We start from the raw sequence: 22556 nt of genomic DNA on the forward strand, positions 1-22556 counted from the left end.
CAAATTTGTACCCATTCTGGGTCCTGGAAGCCTTGGTCTTCCCCACATACAATGTCTGATTTAAAAAAAAAAAAAAGAGATGAAGGTGGCAGGATCCTCAAAGGCCAAACTTACCATTTTACCAAGAGAAATCTGGGGCCCAGAGAGGACATGACTTGTTCGAGGTCACACAGCAATCTGAAGGCAGGCTTAAGAGTACAGGACAGATATTCTGTCACTACCCAACAATGGGCCTATAGGAAGTTGATTTGTGTATCTTGTATTTAAGCCATGAAGTCAAGAACTATGTGGAATATACTTTTAAAATAGATCACTACTTAGAAAATTTGTGACTCACAAAAATGTTTTTTAAAACTCCCTCTCCATTTTGAAACTGTAGAGCAAGATACTTTGTTAAGGGTGGAAGCCTAGCAGGTGAGACTCAGGTATTTGCCATTTACTGTAAAGGGAAAAAGAGAGAGAAAATGAATCTGGATATTTTATTGGATTTCCCAGATAGCAGGAGATTAATTATTAAGATTTTCTAATATATTTGCTCTGTAATTTCTTGGGGAGGGCAATCACCTCATTGGGATGCATTTTTTACCAAGGGTCAGGGTATTGATTCCACTAAGGATTCATAATATAGTCAGATGCAAAGTACGTGTGAATGGCATTTCCAATAGGTGAATGTTAGGCCAGGAGTGAGCCACTAGAAGACTCATATCCCTGAAGGACTTAAGCTAACCGGGGCTGAGTCTGATGAAATCTACCTACAGACCCAGATGGCCAGAGAAGACAAGCAAGGCAGTAACAATAATATATGGCATTGCACTTTACAGTTTACATAACACTTTAAGGCATTGTTGTAGCCATGTCTCAGAAAAGTATACAAGTCAAGCAAGTGTTACAAAATAAATTGGAAACAACTTTAGCTATTTTAAGAAGCTGGGGACAAAAATCACTGTGGGAATACCCCATGATTTGAATAACCTATTTCACAGGTGGCACAACTAAGTTCAGCAAGATTATGTGACTTGTCAAGGTGACATGGAAATAGTGATAGGCCCGATCCTAATGATTAAGGTTATTTCACATTCAGAGTCTATTTTACTATCACACCACAGATGACTCAAGTAAAAGAAATGCAGTCAGGGCTGAAAGACCAGGAAGCCAGAGGTAGCAAGAACAGCACCAAGAAGTAGGTTTGGTGAGTGCACTTCTAGGACTGGGTATAAGACATCCTGGGCTGGTGAGTAGTAAGTAGGTGGCTGGAGTTAGGGCAGAGGCCTAAGGCTGCTGTCAGCCTTTATGGAGGAAGAGGTGCCGCTGTTATTAATGAGTGTTTCTGGAAAGTCTGTACACCCAGGTTGTATCTGCACTGAAGACCATCTGAGCCGGCTGAGTAGTATTAAGTTTGTCTCTGAAATGACCACTCAGACATAGCATGGACCTAATAAAATAAGTTAATGGAATTTTTTACTCTGATCAGATGGTTTCAGGCCCAGTTCAGGATGACTGATCACATTCCCTGAGCTGTTCTGTCGTCCTCCCTCCACTGGAGCTTGCTGGGTTGGCCAGTGACAGGATTTGAGCAATGTTGCCTTATGTCTTAGGTCTCTGTTTAACTTGAATAAATATTGTGGGACTTAAGTCAGTTATTGAAAATAAAGAATAAAAGCATTCTGTGTCTTTTCTCTGTGTTGAGGGAATGATGGAATAATGGATTTCATTTTAGAGAAAATCAGATATATCAATCTTTTCATCTGGATACTGAGAGCGTTCATACTTTGGTTTGGAAAGATGAACAAAATTCATAGCCAGCTAAATGCCTTATGTATAACCTAGAAAATTTTCCTCCATGAAAAAGAGATCTTATAAGAAATCTATACCTCACTTTCTCTATCCTGTGAAGGTTAGAGATCTTTTCTTACATTTTAAGTGATACCTAATACATACATGCCTATGTATAAACGCTCCTCTAGTTCATTTGGGGGAACAGAAGGAAGAGAGCAGAAGTGTTGAGAAGTTGTCAATAAACATCCAGGGCGAGAGGTTCAAGTTTAACAGGGTAACAGACTTCCACTTCATAAAGTAATTCATTAAGATTTTTCCTTCCCAAACCTCTTGGTCACCCTGACCTGACTTTAAAAGTATCAAAGAGTGAGAAAGTCACATGTATCATCATAAATGTGTGTGTTCACAAAAATATGCAGAAGTTTCTAAAGATCAAGATTTTTAATAAAGGATTGTATAGAAGCACAAAATATAACAACATTGTATTTACATGGTATGCATTTATCAAGTTAATTTTATCTAAATAAAGTAGCAAAATAAAACCCTTAATATAATTATGATTGGGAAATTTTTTACTATAAGAATTTTTTCCCATATTACAAAAGCTTGCAGACACCATTTGTCTCTGTAAAAATTAAATATATTAATTTATACATGGTATTTTTAAAATAAGAGATGATGAGAAATTCTGGATGTGGTTACTGATGACCATGCCTATAATTAGCTCCAACTTCCTCATTAGGGAATGCTGCTTTAAAAAAGTAGGAGATTCTAAGAATAATAGCTCATCTAATTGAAGATCATTATAAACAAATTAGAATGTATTTGTGAGTTGTGCTAATGATGCATGTTAAATGAATAAAGGGATATGCTAGCACAGAATGATGGTGAATATCTTGTCTTTACCATTCTTTGTAATTACTATTTCTTACGCTTGTGCTATTTCTATGTTTTTTGTATGTGCATGACATTTTGGAAGTAGGGAAGTTGCAGCATTGGTGCTGTGCTTAACTAAATTAATGGAACAATTCATTTAGTGAGCAGGTATGAGCTGGATTGGAGGAGCAAGAGAAGCCCTTAATGAAAGGAAGGAAGGAAGCTATAAAGAGATTGTTTAGTTTTATTAATATCTGATTTAAAATATCATGTATTAAATGTTGATTCAACAGAGTAATATCATTAAGGAAAATATGGGATGTCAAGGAAAAACATGTACAGTAGTCTTCCCTTATTCTCAAGGAGATGTTCCAAGACCCCCAGTGGCTGACCAAAGCTGTGACTAGCACTGAACCCTATATATACTATGTTATTTCCTACACATGTTTGCTGTTCATACATTCCTATGATAAAGTTGAATTTATAAATTAGGCACAGTAAGAGATTAACAACAATAATAAAATAGAGCAATTGTAACAATATATGTAATAAAACTTATGTAAATGTGCCCCCACCCCACAAATATCTCACCCTTCTCTACTCATGCAGTTTTGGGCTCCAGTTGACTGCAGGTAACCAAAATTACAGAAGGCAAAACCACAGATAAAGGAGCACTACAGTATTTTTAAAGAATGTTGGCAAAAATATATTAAACCTCAAACTTGCCTTAGTAATTAATAAAACTTTTGAGGATGTCTCTATGCAAGGAATTTTAAGCACTTTGTCATGCACCTACTTGCAAAGTGATGCAGAGCTCTGAGGAAATAATCCAAAAGAAACTTTAAAAATAATTATAATATGAAATCATCATTAGTAAGCTTAATGCAAATGTGTCTGTGTGACTCATGGCACTGATCCAGTGACAACCCTTCTGTCCTCCCCAGTAGTTGTCCTTTCTCAGGAACAGGTGGCCCCCCCTGCTTGACCACATACGTCCCTCTCCCGAGAAAGGTCCACTCTCCAGGACCTCACTCCAGCTGCTGAGGGTACTCCCTGGAGGATGTGTTTAACTACATCCTCCCCAGAGACAAACTACAAGCCCAGGAGAGTGATCTCAGCAGGCAAAGTATTCAGGACACAAGAGTGGCCTCCTGGTTTCTTTTTCCCTTTGGCTCCTGGAAACAAAGAATAAGGAAACAAGTGGACTCAGCATGGGCAATTTTTAAATGTTATACATTTAGTTCAGCCTCATAACAGATAAAGTGACTTTTAAAAAAAAAAGAGCTAATGGTTTGGACTGGTTGTAATAGCTCCTTGTAATAGGTAGTAAAGAGTTTTCTGGATTGACGCCAAACTTACCTTCAGTGAAAAACACATGAAGGTAATTGCTTAGAGAACTTGCACACTAAAGAACAGTTCATGACATTTTAACACGATAAATGATGGTGAAATCCCATTAGGGAACTAATCTTTAATCCATGGAGCTAGAAAGTTAAAAGAGAGAAAACTGAAAGTATTATTTTATCTGCTTTAAAATAATTTTAAAAAAAAATTCCTGAGGGAGCTACGTATTTGCTAGAAAGTACAGGGGCTTTCCTGAGATTGTGCTCTGATGAAATAAGAGGTATTGTTCCGAATGCACTTTAACATGCATCTTCATGTAGACTTGTTTTCACTGAATACCTTTATGCTATTTCTGTAAGTATATTCTTCATTGTTCTAAACTTTGGCATCAAGAATGACATGAATATTTGACAATTCAAAGAAGATAATTTTAAGTTTCTCTTCCCTCTTTTTTATTAAGTAAAATGTAATGAGGGCACATATACTCTCTGCATACTCGGTATTCAATCATGTTTGCTGTTTATTCACATTATTCACCTTCTTAGATGTCCTCATGCTCCTACTGCTGCTATCCCAGGTATGGTCTCCTGGGCTCCATGGTGGTTTTATAATGCTGGGATCAAAGCTCAAAGATTTAATTGCAGCCATTTTAAGGTTATGGCCCAGAAAATACGAATCAAAAAATTTAATAAAATGAAGATTGAGGGGAGCCTTGCTTTTCCAGGATTCTTGCTTGTAATGTGAATCAGTCTTTATTCATTTGACAAGTATCACTGAGCACCTCCTATGTGCCAAAATATAAGGGGATGGAGATACCAAATGTGAGTAAAAGTCCTCACCCAAAAAAGACTACACATAACTGCAATAGATCAGCAGCTGAACAAGCCATTAAGGTACCATGTGAAAAAATGATATGTAACAAAAAGATGTGATGAGGCTGTATCAGATAGAAAATTTCAATGCAAAGATACCAAGTAAAGACTAAAACTCAGGGTGGTCCAAACAAAAAAGCTAATTTATTAGCTTATGTATCTAAAACAGAATTATTGCTGATCCTAAGCACCTTTAGTGCCTGGAATGTAACTATATTTAGAGATAGATCTTTTAAAAGGTTACTGAGTTTAAAAGGGGTCATTAGAGTAAGACCTAATCCAGTACAACTGTGTCTTTAAAAGAAGAGGTTTGGACACAGGCATGCACAGGAGGAAGTCCACATGAAGATACAGGGAGAAGAGGAACATCCACAAGCCAAGGAGAGAGGCCTCGGAAGAAACTATCCCTCCCAAAACCGTGATCTCATACTTCCGGCATCCAGAAATATGCCTTCTGTTTAACTCGGTCTGTGGTCCTGTATTATGGCAGCCCTAGCGAACTAATACTAGGCACTGACAGGCTCCATGGCGGCTTCTTGTCAACTCTTAGCATCACCCGTTGGGCTACAAAATAGCATCAGTTGTTCCACACTTTACGATTTCTCACTATGTTATCCAAGTACAGCAAGAGGAAGGTTCTAGTAGCTCTCCATGTTTTTGAATTCCCACTCTTTCCCATGCCTTTGTCTGAACAGTTGCCGTGGCTTAGGGAATGCAATTTGTGGACAAGCAGAAGCCAACCAGGACCCACCCCTGAGGGTGGGTGAGGTCACTTCCATCCAAACCATGTAAGGTGAGGTCCCCAAAGGAAGATAAAGGTATATTTGTGGAGCATAGCATGGAGATAACCAACAAAGAGCCAAAGAAAGTGATCAAATAAATCTACCTGGAAAAGCTGAGCAAAAGTAACCCTGAGGGAAATTAAGGTGGGTCTTAGAGAATGAATAGGTGTTCTGTAGAGAAGGACTTAAAGAATAATACACACAAAGGAAGCAGCACATATAAGGGCACAGAAAAGCCTGCTATATCTGGTAAGGTAATCAATATGTCCCTGTCTACCTGGACATTTCCAGTTTTAGCCCTGCAAGTCCTACATCCTGAGAACTCCCTTGGTTCCTGGCAGTTCCCTTGATTGCCTGGAACTGTTATCTATTTTAAATGGAAGTCCCACATCCCAAGATCACCTTAGTCTTGGACAAACTTGGGTGGTTGGTCACTCTATGTTGGGGGAATTATGAGCAAGGTTTATGAAGCAAATTGGCTGGAGATAAAATTGGAAAGACTGGCTGAAACTAATTGCAAAGGGCCTTTCGTGCACCCTAGTTTGAAGTAGAGAAAAAAATCTGTAGTGTTCCTCTGCCATGTTGCAAAAATAAGTTAGTAGGACATTATTCTATAGGGGTTAGAGGAAGTCTGTGTCAATCATACAAATGCCGTGGACCTTGAGGGCGATATAGCATTTGGGAGCAGCAGAAAGTTCCAGGCCAACTCTTCTGACTCAGAGACACTGATCCCTGGGGTCAAGGGCAGCACTCTGCTGGGCACATTGCAAGGCTCCACAGTAGTTGGTTCTTGGTTAACAGGCTTCCCTTAGTAAATGGAATTGCCTCTTCATCTTCAACTATCCCGTCTGCATACCTTCCTCTAAGAACGTCAGCTCTTTTTTCTTTCTACCTTTTCATGCCTTCATTTCCAATTGCCAACCTGGGTCTTCAAACCCACCACACCTACCAACTAACTGCTCACCTTCCCCCCAACATTACCTCTTCCACCTACTGCCTTCCGTCTATTGAGGATGCTGCCATTCTCCAGCCACCCACCCCCATGCTGTGGAATACACTGCAGCCAGTGAAAACAAGTGGCAGAAGAAAACCAAGTTGCAAGCAATGATTATTTAGAATGATCTCATATTCATATAGATTACACCTAGGTACTTTCAAATATATATTAATACAAACATATAGGAAAACTCATCGAGAAGTAGATATACCAAGTATATGTACCAAACTCTTTTTTTTTTTTTAAGATGCAGTCTCACTCTGTAGCCCAGGCTAGAGTGCAGTGGTGCAATCTCAGTGCACTGCAACCTCTGCCTCCCTGCTTCAAGCACTTCTTGGTATACCAAACTTTTTTTTTCTTCACCAAATACTACATGGATGATTCCAGACAAGTTTATTCAACTTCTAGGGACTCATTCCAGATCTGTAAATTAGTATACTACTACCTGTTTTGCATAATATTTGGGACAATGTAGACTTAAATAATTTTAAAAATAATATTGATGATCTTTCAACACTGACTTAAAACCTCTCAGATCTGTGGAACCCCGGAAATTTCATCCCCATTCTACTTTAATACCTGGGAAATCACAATACTGTAAACTACCCCAGCTAAAAAGTCCAAAACCCTGAAATTCCATCCTTTGGGTAGTCCTTGCTTGTGCATATGCTCACTCCGGCTAAATATATCATTGCCTTTATCCTGACAGCCAATCATTCACCCTTTCGCTTGGATTTTAATTTCTTCTGGACAAGGGCCTCACACACTTCCTAATTTCATTCACCCTACTGCCCAGTGGGGCTCGATGCTAGGCACTGAAGCCTCCTCTCTTGCAAGCACCCTGAAGCCCCTCAACTCTTCTTTTTTTCAGGTTTTGTAACAGCTTGTACTTTATTATATATGCAACCTTGCCATGCCTGCAAGTTAACTCCCCGCCCCTCCACCCCACTGCCAATGTTAGCCTCATATCAGCTCCCTCTTGGGGGCCACTGAGCTGCCTCACTTTCCTTTTGGGCTGAAGTAGTGGTGCCCCGCAAGCAGGCAGTGGGCAGGGGGAGATCCATAATCAATCGTCGCAGTTCTCTTAAAAGTATTAATACTTAAATAAGCACTCTTGGGGAGCTGCAAAGGATATTCAGGATGGGATGCAGTGGGAGCTACCCCTCATCCAAGGTACAGGCTGGAATGAGCTACAGCTGGTCTATCATGGATCTCAGATGGTGCGTATTCTGGGGCTTAGTGTGGGTGGGGCATATCCTTCCCAAACTTGTTCTGGTGGATGATGTTCTTCACATCTAGGAGAGTCTTGTGGTGGACACGGGCCTGACAGTAATAACACCAGGTCGACAGGTCGATGTAGCTGAGGACCAGTGGGTGTCCAGAGTTTCCGTGGTGTTGGAGCATGTGGGCATTGATGTTATGACCACAGTAGACCTGATAGCAAGCAAGACACACCCAATTCTCTTGGATTGTTCCACAGTCCCCACAAGGTTGGGTCACGTTCAGGCCTGCTGCAGGTATGGGGCTTACTGCCACCAAATGGGGACCAGGGCAGTGGTGTCACAGCATAAAATATGGCCTGATCAGTGAGGCCCCTAGATCCCTGCATCAGCATCAAATCAGCCATGACCTGACCTCCAGCTGCCTCTCCTAGTAGGTTCTCCTCTTCGGGGGCCTGAGATTCTAGGGCCCCCTGAGATTTGCTGCCTAGCTCCAAGGTCCTGAGATTCCCAGTCAGTGCACTGGAAGATATCTGGGGTGTAGTTCCCAGCACAGGTAAGGCTGGAGGGGTCTGGTGGTCTGTGCTCGAGGCTAGAGGAGCCTGGATCAGCTCAGTGCCCCCTAGAGCTTCTTCTGATGTAGTCTGGCCCAGTGTGGCTCCCTCCACGGCTGCCTTTGAGGTGGTCTGGGCCTGTGTAGCTCCTCCTACAGCCTCCTCGGAGGTAGTCTGGCCCAGCGTGGTTCCCCCAACAGCATTCTCTGAGGTGGTCTGGTTCGGAGTGGCTCCCCAAACAGACTCCTCTGAGGTGGTCTGGCCCAGCATGGCTTCCCCAGCAGCTGCCTCCGAGATGTCTGGGCCAGCATGGCTGCCTCTGAGGACTGGTCCTGAGTGCCACCACAGCTGTCTCTGACTTAGTCTGGCCTGGAGTAGATTCTTTCTCAGATGATGCCAAGATGACCTTCCCCATGCCTGCTTCCAGAACCTTTTTTTCTCATGTGGTCGTCCACTCAGCTAATCTAGGTTTGACTGGTTGGGGTGCCTTCTTGGTGACCAACTTAGAACTGGAGGGTCCCTCTCTGTCTTCTACCTTCATGACCCGTAAGCTGTACCAGTATCTGCGAAGGACTTGGATGGTCTCAGTGATTGAGGCCAGGGCCCCTGGTAGTAGGAGCCGCGGCAGGGTCAGCAGGGATGAGGGGGGGTCTCCAAGGATGGAGCAAACGCAGGCCGCCATGGACTCTGAGATGGATGTCAGGTAATAGCCACCTTCTAGGATAAGGATAATGCTGCCACTGGCAAGGCCCATCAGCAGATGGGTGAGGTGGGCCTAACCCTCAGGTGACACCTGGAAGCCCCCCAGCGGGTCCCCTGTGCAGCATCAAAGCCAGCTGAGACCTGCAGCAGTTCTAGGTTAAACTCGTAGGCAATGGGAAGCACCAGACAATGCCAGGTGGCTAGGTAGGCACCATCAACTATGTGGAGCCCATTCCATGCCATGTTGATGGTGAAGCCTGTGCCCACAGCCTGGCCAATCTGGCTGCTGGCACCCTCATCTCCCATGGGGAAGGTGGTGCCATGATCATAGTGATGCTCCCCAGAGCACACTGGGGTCATCCTCAAACATGTACTGAGTTCCATGATCATGGTGGACATCCCAATCCATGATCAGGATCCGGAGGGCACACCCACTGATAGCCTGGGCATGGCGAGCAGCTACAGCCATGGAGTTGAAAAAGCAACAACCTCAAGCTGCGTCCTGTTCCACATGGTGTCCTGGGGAATGCACCACAGCAGCGCCATTTAGAACTTCTCCTGAGAGCACAGCCTCCACCAGGCGGCAGGCAGTGCCGGTGGCAAGTTATGCACAGACAAAGGTGCTGGGGCAGATGTAGATAGAGTCAACGTTGGAACTCTCACTGTGTAGCTTCCGGATTTTCATCTTCTCTGCAGCCTGGAGATGAGCTACTTACTTAGCACTGTGGCAGGTGAACAGCTTAGCCTCTGTGGCAGGGTGCAGCAGGTGCAGTGGCAGGATGAGGCAGCGCCTGGCAAGGCCCAGCTCCTCCAGACGGCACATGATCCGCAAGATGTGCTGGGGTACCTCGGGGTGGTGGCTGTCCCGCAAGTCGCAGTGATTCATCATACGTTGGTCATAGACCAGCCCTGTGCGAGGCTGTAGCACTGGCCATGCAAGGATTGGGAGCACAGGGGACTCCCAGGGTCCTTCCTCCTCACTCTCCTCTACATTGTCCTCCTCCATGTTGTCCCCCTCCATGGTCTCAGCCGATCTCACAAGAACTTCCCAGAAGGGCTCAAGGGCTTCCAGAGCACAGGAGACTGAAGCCTAGGCACTCCAGAGGGGGCTACCTGGGGACTCCAGCATGGGGCAAGGATCTCCTAGAAGGGTGTGGAGTGAAGCACTGATGCCCTCAGCCAGGGCACAGAGGTTGTAGCCACCCTCCAGAGACAGGCTCAGCTTGCCTCCTGATAGACCCATGAGCAGGTGGATTAGCTAGGTAAACCCTGCTGGAGTGGCAGCCATCTCAACCTTGGGGTCCCCTTGCAGGGCATCAAATCCAGCAGCCACCAGGACCAGCTGAGGCTGGAACTCAAGGGCAACTGGCAGCAGGATGTGCATAAAAGCAGCAATGTAGTCAGCATCCTGAATCCCCACCTGGTTCCAAGGCATATTGATGGTATACCTTTGGCCTTGGCCAAAACCTGTGGTGGACCAGTTAGAGGCCTTCAAGTGGGGCCAGAACCAACCCTGCTCATAGCAGTGGAGGGAGAAATAGAGGACACTTGGATCCTGGTCAGAGGTGAACTGTGTTCCTTGACTGTGATGCACATCCCAATCCACAATAAGGACCTTCCGGATGCATTGTTTCTGTTGAGCGTAGCGAGCTGTCACGGCTACATGGTTGAACATGCAATAGCCATCTGTAAGACTGTGCTGGGCGTGATGTTCAGGAGGCCTAATGATGGCCATGCCATTCCAGATTTCAGTCCCCAGGACCACATCCACCAGCCTGAGGACAGAGCCCAAGACCAGGCAGGCACCGGAGTATGATTTCAGATGCAGATGAACTGAGTCACAGCTGTCTGCTAGGACACGGAGTTCTCCCTCATTCATGTACTGGGTTGTTTCCATCAGATCAATATATTCTAGGCTATGAACATCAGCTCTTCCTTTTCAGCAAACCGGGCCTGAAAGGACAGGCAGAAACCTAGGAGGCCCTCCCGGATCAGTTGATCCTTGATGGCATGGAGCCGCTCAGGGCCTTCTGGGAAGCTGTCAACCCAGAGGCAATGGAATTCATTTAGCTGCTCATCCAGCACGAAGCCAGTGTCAGCCAGTGCTTCAGCCTCAAGGTTCAGATCCATCCCTTGCAGTACCATGATAAGGTCTTCTTCAATTGCTTGGCCGACCTTCTTCATTTTGCTTTTCTTCTTTACCTCTGCTAGATTAGGGATGGAACAGGGAATGACTGACTCCCTTTTCAATGTTTCACTTTGAAGTGACACTGGAGTCCTGAGGGGATGACTGGAGGTTCTGCCTACTTCTTCGCTGCCTTGTTGTGCTGGAATCCTGGCCGGTTGAGGTCATAGTTGAGGCCCTTTCGGCCTATCTCCCAGGATAATCACCCACCCTTTCACTCAGCCCATCCCGCCCGGCCCCGGCCCCGGCCCCTCCCTCAGCTCCTTGACTGCCCACTGAAACTGCCTTGCCACTTTCCAGCCCCCGGAAACACTATTTAACAAATCTTTTTTTTTTTTTTTTAAAGTTCTCAAACCATGCTGATTGAACTCAGTTTCAATGCTGTTTTCCAATGCTGGCCCCTCACTGCTGATGAAATTCCCCGCTTGGCTCTTCTGAACTTGAATGTACAGCTCTATTTTCAACTCCCTAACCTGACTCCAAGCAGTGGCATTGCCTCCTGCACTGCAGAAACATTTAAGTTAATATGAAAGCAGCAATCACAGCATCGCTCTAAAAGGACCCACTCACTTAAGAGTCTCTGGAACTTCTAAAAGGCACTTCGACAGCAGCTTCCCACACTTCGTCCTGTTGCTTACCCCTTTTTCTTGAAGCTTTCCCTTTCCTCTCATCCTTTACACTGCACTTAATTCTTCTGTTTCTCTCATCATTGGTTCACCTTCCTCCTTCAAACCCTAAAAATGTAAATGATCACAATTCTGAAACATAGTCCTTCACCCTCTGCTGTGTCCTCATTGAAAACCTCATCTATCCCCATTACTTTTGCCATGACTTCCAAAGAAGTTGCTTCCATATGCCATGCCTACAATTCCACCAAATACTACAGAGGATTCCATCAGGAGATTCCATAGCCAACTGAAACTCAACATGAAATTTATCTTGTTCCTCCCTCTCACCCTTTCTCCTAACTGTGTCTATTAAAACACTGCCAATCTCCCATTCACTCGGTCATCCTTGACTCCTTCCCCTTCTCCTATCTTTGCAAAATCATACCTAGTCAAACTCTTGAATCCATCACTGCATCCTAGTCTTATTTTTACTTCCAAACAGTTACTGTCCTGAGAGTGCCTGATGGGAAATGGAAGGGGGAATCCTTTCATTTTTTACTTTATATATATATATATATATATATATATATATATATACATATAAAATATATATATATATAAAATATATATATAATAAATATATATAAATATATATATATTTATAATATAAATATATATATATTTTATATATATATATGTTTAAATTTTTAAAAAGTAAGCATATGCAACTATTTTCCAAGTAAAGATAATACATGTTAATTGTGGAAACATTAAATTAAAATAATACATGATCATCACAGAAAATTAAAATTGCAAATAAGCATAAAGAGCAATATAAAAACATCTGAAGGCCAGGCATGGTGACTCACACCTATAATCCTAGCACTTTGGGAGGCCAAGGCAGGCGGATCATCTGAGGTCAGGAGTTTGAGACCACCCTGGCCAACGTGGCAAAACCCCATCTCTACTAAAAATACAAAAATTAGCTGGGAGTGGTAGCGCACACCTGTAATCCCAGCTACTCAGGAGGCTGAGGCACAAGAATCACTTGAACTCAGGAGGTGAGGTTGCAGTGAGCCGAGTTATACCACTGCACTCCAGCCTGGGCAACACAGGAAGACTCCGTCACAAAATAAATAAGTAAATAAATAATAAAAATAAAACCATCTGAAATGTCACCACCAGAGGTACCATTGCTAACAGTGTGGGAAACCGCCTACCAGTCCTCCCTCTGGGCACCACTGCTGATGGAGATGCAAAGACTGAATGAAGGCATCTCCCCAGCTTCCCTTGCCGTCCTGCCCACTGACTGTGACCCTTAGCAAGTTGCCAAGCCCTCCCATTTGCTTCAGCACTTGTAAGGCCTCTGGTATCTGTCAGTATATTTTCATTACCATCACCCTTGTCAAATCTCTCATTATTTCTCCCCTGCTCTCTGGCAGTGGCCTCCTATCAGGCTCTCACTTATTTCCTGTCTCCCTCCTTGCATCAGTCACCTGACAGCCTCTAGATTAATCTTCCTAAAGTCTAGCTCTCATCATGTTATTCCCTTGTTTAAAAACCTTCAGCAACTTCCTATCACCTATAAAAAGTGCCAAACTCCATGGTCTGGACTAAAACTAAACTTCACTGTTCCCTTGAGAACTTTTCTTCCCCTCAGTTCTTGTTCATGTATCATTTTATCCAAGCATTTCCATCCATTACAATGCCCCTCTCTTAGATAATTTAACAAATATGAAAAAACATTTGCACAAGAATGAATGTTCATTACAGTCAAGTCTATGACGGGGAAAATTATAGCCAACTTAAATGTCCACCAGAAAGCAACCAATTAGGTATGTATGGTACATGCAGTTTTTCAATGGAATACAGTTCAGCTGTTAAAATGACATGTGTGTATATATATACACATTGTATTTATTATATAGACATAGGAAAAACCTATAGAATATTCTCAATATTATATAGACATAGGGAAAGTCTATAGAATATTGTCAATCTAAAGTATATGCAGACTATATATAGCATGCACTGTATAGTATATATATACACTGCATTTATTATATCGACATGGAGAAAGTCTATAGAATATTGTCAATCAAAATGGTAAGTTATATAATTCTTTTGTAAATATGTTTTAAAAGCACATGTTTGTAGAGCTTTTTGGAAAGACATTAAATTATAATAGAGGTAAACTTCAGGTGGTTGAATTTAATTGATATTTACTTTGTTTTGGTATTTTGTATTTAATTTAAACTTATTTAAACATAAGCCAATTGCAGCTGTTACCATTTATTGTGGGCTATTTGCCACATACTGTGTTTGATGTTTTACCTTTAATTATTTGTTTAGTTCTGACTGTCAGGGGAGTAAAGAAGTGTTCCCAGGGTCATACCACTAGTGAGGGCAGAGATGGGATTCAAACCTGTTTATCTGATTCCAAAGCACCTCTTAGGCATTGTGTTACATCATATTGAAGTATCGTTTTTCCAAAAATAAAAGCTAATAAAATATGTTCTCTCAGTCTTACACAGCTGCACTTAATTGCTCCCTCAAGACCTTCTCTTGTCCCCATATCCCCAAGTATGACAACCATGGAAGAGAACGGAGTGAAAGTTAGGTAAGACAGACACACAGAGCACAAATAAAGGTTTTTAAAATATAAACAGCATCATTTTACATTATCCTATGAATTGGTTTACATTTAAAATGTGCATCCTGTATGTCTTCCCTTGTCTGTACAAATTGATCAAGCTCAGTGTATTTGTGAACACTTTCATAGTAATCTATTGTGTGGATGTGCTATAATCATTTAACCAGTCCCCCGTGGATGATCGTTTATGTCATTTGTAAATTTTGCTACTATAAACAATACCAGAATGAACATCTTTGTCTAACTCTTTTTCTGTTCACATGTGAGACTGTCTTTTGCAAGATGGATTTCCAGAAATAGAATTACTAGGTCAAAAAATATAGGCCTTCTGCATCAGAATTTCTGAAAATGTTAGCAACAGTGAGAGACTATGATTCAGGAACCAGCTGCTTATATTATTTTGTGGCCTCGTTTCCTACTCACAGCCTCACCAGCATTGGCAACCATCTACACGTTTGTCATCCCAACATCTCCAAACTGCTTTGTAGAAAAAAGTAACTGGAGTGTGAACTGCATGAGTTCTGGTGAATGAACTCTTGGCCAACAACTTCCTATACACCCTTGAGCAATAAATGATGCCACGGGTGAATCCCATTTCTTTTTCTGTAAAATAAGACTTTTCTAGCTCTGGCATTCAATGTTTTTTCACTCTAAAGACAAGTATTACATTTTGCTCTTCCCGCTTCTTAGATTTGAAAAATGTATAGATACTGTAAAGGGTTATCTTGCCTCATTGAAAGTTCAAATGGTATGGTGATAAGACCACATTAAAAGCATTTATAAAAGGTCCATGGTAAAGAGTTCATTATGGTTCATTAAATCCCTTCATGCTTTTATCCACTCTAGTTACTGTATTTCCTGTAAATGGGATTTACGCCAGGGCCACGTTAACACCATTTCACATTCTACCGTGCTATTACCCACTGAGCTTGAATCAATTGAATGAAAGAGGCCTTTTCAAGTGTATTGATTTTCATTTATCCAAACTCATCTGTTTGCTTTGTCTCATGCCCATACATGAGAACAGGGCACAGCTAATCTCTATGGTGTTGCTTTTTTTCCCTTAAGCATTTAATACCAGAATAGACATATGACAGGCATTGGCATAAAAATTGCAGAATATTCAATAGAACTACAGTTCTTTATGGGTGATATAAGGACCTGGATCTCATTCTCATATCAGAAACAATATAGCCTAAAGCAACACACTATCACCTCTTCCTGCATGAAAGTAGTCACCTTCTATTCTTCCAACCCCCAGAGAGCTCAGTCCAGGGATACTGTCCTCCTCCCCCAGAAACAAGTAGAGGAGTGTTGCCTATACAATGATTCTTCTAAGTGCAAATTTTTTGCTGTCAGGATGCTAAGTTTTCTACTGCTGCTTTCTACAGAAATATTCCTTATTTCTTTGGTCAGGTATCAAACTGAAAATTTGAACAAAAGGAAGTATCTAATAGGGAAAATAATATTTTTAATGTACATTTTAGTGCTCTTGTCCTACATTCCTAGCTTAACGTGTGCGTGCGTGTGTGTGTGTGTGTGTGTGTGTGTGTGTGAAAGAGAGAGAGAGACCATTTATTTTAAACCACAGAATTTTGGAGATGGAAAGAATTTTAATAATTTTTATCAAATTGTTGTGTTAGTCACTGGATAAGTGGATATGTGGTGGAGGATTAAATGCTATGTTCTAGGCTTCTAGTAAATAGATCTTGACTTCTACTCAAGTAAATACTGAAATACGTTTACCTGGGTGATAAATACTGACTAAAGCAAAGGTCAGAATTTCCTTTGAGTTGCAATAAATATTTCTATACACTCAAACAAGATTTCATGTTATAGCTAATGACTGAACATTATCCAAAGCCACAGCAAAAAATATTATCATCAAGCAAATTCTAAGGCATCTTTCTTTTATGCATAATGCTATACAGGATAATCACTTTTGGCTTAGTTAAGATCTGATAGCAGATGTTGGCCTAAATTTTGGCTAAGCCTGAGTCCTTATTGTGAAACAGAAGATGAATAGATTCATTTATGAAAAGCTCAAGGTACATAAATACGACAAAGATTAGACATTACTGACTTAAATAAAATGAAAGATTAACAAAATTTGAATATGATCTAATTAGTAAATGAACTATTTTTCCTCCTACACATTCATGACATGTGCTGTGTTATACAATTTTTGAGAAATAATTTATACAAAGGATTTTTTTAAAAAAATATTTTTCTTTCAAAAGAGAACTATATCATAACAAGTATAAAACATTTGAATATCATTTAGCTAGAGAGTAAGAAATATAGAAATATATCTTCAGGAAGATTATAATCTAATTGGGGAGAGGAGCAGATATATGTAAATACAGAATTGTGTAGTTGTTAAGAACGTAAGATCTTGTAGTCCCAGCTACTTGGGGGGGTGGGGAGGGACGGATCATGATTACACTACTGCACTGTAGCCTGGGTGACAGAGAGAGATCTTGTCTCAAGAAAAAAAGGAAAAACAAAAAACCATGATATTTGGAATGTTAATAAGTATGAATTCTAGCTCTGGCACTATGACTTCTGACAAGGTTTTCTGAGCCTTGGTTTTGGAATGTGTACGAAGGGAGTAATAGAATTGATTTCATAGGGTAACAGTAAGAACTAAAGGTCTGGAAAGGCCTGAAAAGGCACCCATCAAAAGGAGAGTGCTCCATAAGTGGTAGCAGTTTTAATGATGTACTGCTACAGTGACAGATGAAAATACTTTTATGGAGGTAACTCACAGAGGTACATGATGACTGCATTTGCAATAAACACTATTTTTACATTAATTTCAGAGAAGAGAGCTCTTACAATTGTATTTCATGGTTTGTCAATACTTCAAAAAGAGGTGGGATTTGAACTAGATGCTGAGAGAGGAATAGGGTTTTATTAGTTGTAAAAGAGGAGTGATAAGCATTACAACTGCCAATAAAATAGCAGTCATCTGTTCAGCCTGGGCCTGAGCACATCCTCCTTCTGAATGTTCTCTTCTGGGTTAATTACCATACCAACATTTGCCCAGGTTTTTAAAGTATTTTTTCAACTATTTCTTCTGGGTCCCATTTGTTGGCACTTCCGCTTGTTTTGTTTTAGTCCCCGCCAAGTGAAAAACCACTTTCAATAATAAATAACATTAAAAAATCAAATAAGAAAAATGAAAAAAAATGTATCACCCTCCTGTTAATACTTTGCTGAAGGTCCCTACAAACCTTTTTGTACCTCTCTGTGTGTTTCTCCCTCTGCGTGTGCCCATGCACACACACACACGCACGTGTCTAATCTCATTTCTTCCCTCAAAAATATGCAATATGCCATAAATATCTTTTCATGCCAAAGCAAAACCTCATTATATTTAAATGAGTATATCACATTTGATTGCATATATATAACAAAAGTTAATAAACCCTTTAATGTGTGGTTTCGTTGTTTCCAGTTTTTTTTCTGTTAGGAATAAAAGTGCCATAGTGCTACAGTGAACATCCTTGTACATTCATTTTGGTCCACTTACATGATTATGGTTCTCCCTTAAGAAAAATAACTAGAAATAGAATAGAGGGACCAAATGCACATTTACAGTTTTAGTATTTAGAACTAGAAATGACAAGTAAAATCACCACATTTTCATCTTAGAAGACTTTAAAAAAAGAAGAACTGGCCCAGTCTTAACTTTCATGAATAAATAAAACAACTAGTCTTTTAAAATTAATGTTTGAAACCAAAACTTGAAAAATATGAGTACATAATTAGAAATAGTTATTCTAATTGGGTAATTCTATATAAACCAATGTCTTTACAATAGGAAAAAAATGAGAGAAAAAAATTATCAAATTGAGGTGTTTTTATTGTAGAAAGTATTCCAATTAAACTAACCAAACTTTTCAATTTAAGTGTCTGACTACACAATTAAATTAATTGACTTTCCAGTGCAATTGTCTGACATTTTGATGAGTTATTATACAATGTTGAACTAAATTGAGTGATTGTAAATCTCTTGTATACAGGACCTGTGAACTAGCACTAATTTAATCCATTCTATGTAATTCTCCTTTCCTCTCATTTCTTCTTAGAATATATTGAGTAATTTACTTTTATTTAATCACGGGTTGTCTTGTTTTCTCATTCGCATATGAAGCCTCCAGTCAATGTGACCTGATTGCTCCAAGTGTGGCTTCTTAATATTATTTTCTTGATGTAATTCTCAGATTTGTTATAGTAGGCTGGATTTAATGATTCTGTCCTGTTGAATATGTGTCTGTGTATACCAGTCTAATTACTGAACCTTGTAATTTCCTTAAATCCTTGTAAAAGTTTTGAACCAGAAAAATTATGGTTATTTCCCAAAATTTAGCCTTCAAGGTACATATGTCCCCAGAAAATGTCATATGTGTTATCCAAATACACACACACACACACACACACACACACACACACACACACAGTGAGAGGACATAAATAAATTTGGGAAACAGATAAACAGCAGGTTTTTCTACTAAAGGACTTTCATGAACTTATATGTGCCCAAATCCTGTATTACACACAACCATTCACAGAGTGATTATTGACCTTGTGATTAATTTTTATAAAATACTCATTAAAACAGTATTGTTTGTGTCACTAGTTAGATAAGCATATACTTAATTTAATCTCATTTTACATGAGTGAACATTTAGAAAGATTAACAATTTAAAAATAATAAAATAGAATTATTCTAAATTGGTTTCATATTAAGTTACTACTTGTCAAATATGAAGTGCCAATCAATAGGGAAATCATGAGTATTTTTATTAAGAAAACAGAACTATCAACAACTTGGGTGTAAAGAGAACACATGGACACAGGGAGGGGAACATCACACACTGGGGCCTGTTGGGGTCTGGGAGTTGCTAAGGGAGGGATAGCAGGGGGTCGGGGGACTGGAGAGGTCTATCATTAGGAGAAATACCTAATGTAGATGACAGGGGAGTGGATGCAGCAAACCACCATGGCACATGTATACCTATGTAACAAATCTGCACATTCTGCATATGTACCCCAGAACATGAAGTATAATTAACAAAAAAAAAAAAAAAAAAAGAAGAAGAAAAACAACTGTGGTCTATTCATTCACAAACAAGACCAGTTTTAGGACTCTGCAAACCCTGGGAGGAGCTAACATTATTGGAAAGGCATTTAATTATAAGGCAAAATGTGAAAAGACAAAGTATTACCTAGGTAAAACACAAATAAGCAGGTGAAAGAAGAAAATTTTAAATCCCATGTGTTTTTAAGTAATGATGGAGTATGGCTTAATAAAAAAAAGCAACCTGGGCTGGAATTCTAGTGCTGACACTGCCAAGCTGAAATGAGGCCTTCATCCTAATTCAAACATAACTGCCAGCTGAACTGAAAGCGAAATTGGAAAATTTCTTAAATATCCTCTAAGCTTCCATTTCATAGAAGTACAGTAAAACTCTCCTGAGAAGGTAGCTGTGAGAATGCAATGAGATAGTTAATATTAAAAAAGGGATAGTACTCATTCAACAAGTATTCATTTATTTCCTTTCTTGGGGACAGAAATGTGCAGGCAGGCCTCGGTGGAAGGCCACCAAGAGCACTGGAGAACAGGCATAATGGGGAGAACAGCATCTTTTAAAAGCTAGAAGTTTTATCAGACAATTATCTCTCCCTCACATGAGTCCTGAAAAAGCTTCTGAATGAGTCTCTGATGAGTGAGTTCAATTATTCAAAGAACTAGTGATTGCTACATTATCATAAACTGTTCCAGAACAAATCACATGAAAAGGGTACCCAGTACAAACTATGAAGCAAATATAACTGGATAACTCAAAGATGTCACCAAAAGTCAATTCCCCTTATTAATAAATGTGTTAAAATGTTAAACACTAGCCAAAATAATGTAACATATAGTTAACTAATAATGAGCATGACCAAGTACGTTTCATTCTAGTAATGCAAGGATAGATCAATATAATAAAATGTTTATAACACTTCACCAGCTTGTTAGATATGAAAACCCACGTGATCAACAGATGCAAAAAATGATTTTGATAAAATTTAACACCAGTCTTCCTAAAAACATTAAAAGTAATAATAAAAAGATGTTTGACCTCAATGGTGTTATTACAAACTATCAGATATTATATTTCATCATGAAATACTGGTATCATTTTTACTAAAATCAGAAACAAAACAAAAATGATATGGTCATCATTATTGCATTGAACATGATTTTCAAAGTAATATTAAATCAAAGACATGAAACAAATAGTTTTATACATGGAGAAAAAGAGAGAGGTGGCGTGATTGTATACACAGACACTCAAATGTATAAGGAAACAACCATTTGGCATAATAAATGATTTGGGCAAATAGCTGAATACAAGATGAATATACAAAAAACAATGATAGTTCTGTATTCTATTAATAACTACTTTAGAATATCATTTTAAAAGATTTTTTTCACATTAATAGAGCTATAATGTAACTAGTAATAATCTCATGTTGAAAATATATGTCTTATTTGAAGAAAACTGCATAGCACACACACACATACACACAAGATAAGATAAAAGAACCATGAATGATTTATGTTCCAGGTTACGAAGACTAAAAACCAAATGATGTCATTTCCTTGCTTCTCAAATCTGTCTGTCTGTCTCTCTGTCTACACAGAACACAAGGAACAAATGTCTGTAGCAACATTATTCCATCAACTGTCGAACCAAAAAACAAATCATGGTACGTCTACAAAGTGTGACTACTCATCAATAAAAAGGAAGTACTGATATATTTAACAACATGGATGTATTTCAAAAGCATTATACAAAGATAAAGAAGTCTTAAAAGACTATCCAGTGTATGATTCCATTTACATGACATACTGGAAAAGGCAAAAGTATAGGGGGAAAAAAATCAAACCAGTGGTTGCCTGAGTTGGGGGAGAGGGGGAAAACTGGCTACAAAAGGGCACAAGAGAGTATTTTGGGGACGGTGGTGATTATTTGATTCTGTAGGTTTGTCCTAATTTATTGAAGAATAAATTTTGTTGTATGTGTATTATACCTAAATGAACAATAGAACAACACACACACACCCCACTAAAAATAAAAAGTGAACTATTAAAAGCCCTTCCTGAAAAGGAGCTATGTGCCTTTAGTCCTACAAGTTATTTAAATATATTTCAAAGCAAAGGAAATAAAGCCGAGTCTTATTTACAAGTGGATAAACAGATCACTAGAACAGAAGATGTGAGGACAAAATCAACCTCATTCTACATGGTAATTAAATATGCAGTAAAAAGCAGCTTTACCAAAACAATGAGGAAGAAAAAGACTCCTCAGTAAATTGTCATAGTACTAATTAGTGAACAGTTTTTCCATTTAGATTTATAATTCACACCATAGAATAGAATGAATATCATACCAACTTTAGATAATCAGTATCAAATCTTAAATCATTTGCCAGGACTCTAATAAATTTAGAAATATTAAAAATGACAAAAATCCAACCATCTAAAATATACCTTCCCATACAAATAAAATCCAAAGAGAAATAAAAACAATTAGAAGATGATATTCCCAGCAAAAACTGCAAAAAGAGCTATGTTTAGTATTGTACAATGCAATCTGATTAACAAGAAAATATTAAAACTGCAATAGACTAACTGGGCAAAACACTTAATATCACCAGCCATAAAAAAGTAAATGTAGCTAGTAATCCCAACATATGGAACTATTTTAACATGATAAATATTAAGCTACATGTTATTTTTATCACAACATGCTATCCTGTTATGTGTACAGTGACACTGATGGGCTCTTTTCTTGTTGCTGATAGTAAAAAATTGAACATTTTAAAAGACGTATATGCAGTGTAAAAGTATTCCCTTCTCTGATCATTTTGTTACCTTTAATATTTCAAATAAAGACAGTATTTACATAAAGATATTCATTGCAGCATT

The 22556-nt window shown here is 39.6% G+C and overlaps 1 protein-coding gene and 1 pseudogene across 8 annotated transcripts in view; one reads left to right on the top strand and one right to left on the bottom strand.

The window, feature by feature from the left end:
* SCHIP1 (schwannomin interacting protein 1) overlaps nucleotides 1–22556 on the top strand; it is a 767830-nt gene that overhangs the window by 349757 nt on the left and 395517 nt on the right. The gene's annotated exons all lie outside the window — the stretch shown is intronic.
* On the bottom strand, nucleotides 7884–11479 carry LOC101036500 (protein deacetylase HDAC6 pseudogene; annotated as a pseudogene).

The sequence above is a fragment of the Saimiri boliviensis genome, chromosome 9 (genome assembly GCF_048565385.1).
Source record: "Saimiri boliviensis isolate mSaiBol1 chromosome 9, mSaiBol1.pri, whole genome shotgun sequence".
Classification (NCBI taxonomy): domain Eukaryota; kingdom Metazoa; phylum Chordata; class Mammalia; order Primates; family Cebidae; genus Saimiri; species Saimiri boliviensis.